The sequence below is a fragment of the Apteryx rowi genome, unplaced genomic scaffold (assembly GCF_003343035.1).
Source record: "Apteryx rowi isolate R43461 unplaced genomic scaffold, aptRow1 scaffold_272, whole genome shotgun sequence".
Lineage (NCBI taxonomy): Eukaryota > Metazoa > Chordata > Aves > Apterygiformes > Apterygidae > Apteryx > Apteryx rowi.
Genome location: NW_020449108.1, coordinates 282,861 through 284,668, shown reverse-complemented (window position 1 = coordinate 284,668; position 1,808 = coordinate 282,861).

The following is a 1,808-nucleotide window of genomic DNA, read 5'->3' as shown; positions in this document are numbered from 1 at the left end:
CCCCGCCGCCCTGCCTGCACCGCCGCCCCCGTGGGCGGGCGGGCGCCGAGCTGCCCTCTGAGTGCGAGAGGAAACTGGACATAAATCCTTGCCGCAGGAGAAGGCTCGAGCGCGGCAGCAGGAGGCAGCGGCTGCCGCGCCGGCCCGGCAGCGTGAGAAACGGGCTCGGCCGCGGGGCGACGGCTTCCCCCTCGCCCCCACTGGTGATGCGGGCTCGCCGCTTCCCTCCCCTCTGCCCCAGCCTCTGCCAACAACAAACATACATGCGGCCGCAGCCGCCGTCTTACAGTTGTGATCGTTAACAAGAGCTATATTACACTGCAATGGGGAAAAAACAAGCCCTGCCGTGCCCCGTAACTGCATCTCCCGTGGGGGCTCCACTGCGGACCCCCCGGAACCCCCCTCCAGCACTTTATACAACGCCCTGCCGAGGAGCCCGGCTCGCCTGCCCCCTCACTCCTTGTCTTTTCAGACCGCTCCGAGAAGTGCGGGGAAAAAAAGCGTTTGGTTTCGCAGGGGAATGGGAAGCGCCGGCGAGAAGCCCGGGCCGGCCCTGCTGGCAGACGGGCTGCCCCACCTAGAGGCGTTTCTGCCGCACCGCCCGGCGGCCGGCTGCCGTCGGGCACGGGCGTTTCTGCCGCACTGCCCAGTGACATATGTGAAGAAGAAGAAAGTTGCAGAACTGTTTAAAGGAGACTTTGTAAAGAGCACATGCAATATGATATTGCATAAAGAAAGCTGGATGGTCCCATGTGTGGGAACAGCCCAAACTGGGAAAAGGAAATGTTACAGCCTTTCCTTCAGAGTAGGATTTGCAAATTAATTAGGGATGTGGCCCGCCGTGCCCCAGCTGTTGGGCGCTCCCAGAGCCAGGCCAGCCCAAGGAAGGAGTTCCACTTCTGTCCCAGCTATCTGGCCCCCGCAGCCCTTTTGCAGCTCCGAGGGAGGCCAAACTGTTTCACTGCCAAGGGCTACCCCAAACTGAGGCCCTCTGGACTGCAGTTCCCAAGCTGTGCATGGGAGCAGTACCTATGCCATGCCTAATAAAAGGTGAAATTTTCTTTCCTACACAGAAGCTGTCTCCCTAGACTTGTCCCTAGTTTGTCTCCCGATATACATACAGATGCAAATCCCTGCAGAGTCTCATGCAAGGTCCCATAGGGGCTTAGGCAGAAGATGGCAATGGTACAAACAGCGCTTCCTTCTACAAAGATTTTTCATCCTCTGTGACTCTGTCAGTGATGGGGAAGATCTGGTTCATGTTTTTTACCTCAGCTGTGCTCCTCACAGACTGTGCATCAAAGTAATGTAAAAGTGTTTTGGACAACTCACCAGTTTCACAAGAAAATCTCAGGTCATCTTCTTTTCAGCAGGATTTAACAGGATAGCAGGATTTTAGTGCCTCAGAGACTGCTAGCTACAGACATATCGAGAGCCTTGTTTTCCACTATATTCAGGCAAGACCATCATTTGAAATAAATCTTCTCTTTGATTCTTTCCCTACTTATTACTGTGTTTCTTACTATTCAAGTAAATGGCTGTATCTTCCTTACTTTCTGATGTATTTTTCTGTCACATAGAAATGCAACTTTGAGAAGATTAACCTGACATACTAATAAAAAGCAATACAACATATTCAAAGGGTCAGATGCATTTTGTAGTTATCAATTAAAGCTTTTCCATTTTTCTGTGAAATAACTATTGTGATATTTAGCTCCTGTACTTAGCTTTTCATCTGTTTCAAGCCATTTTAAAAGGAAAGGGAGTAGACTATGTATCTGCACTCTCTAATAGAAAAATTGAAGTAG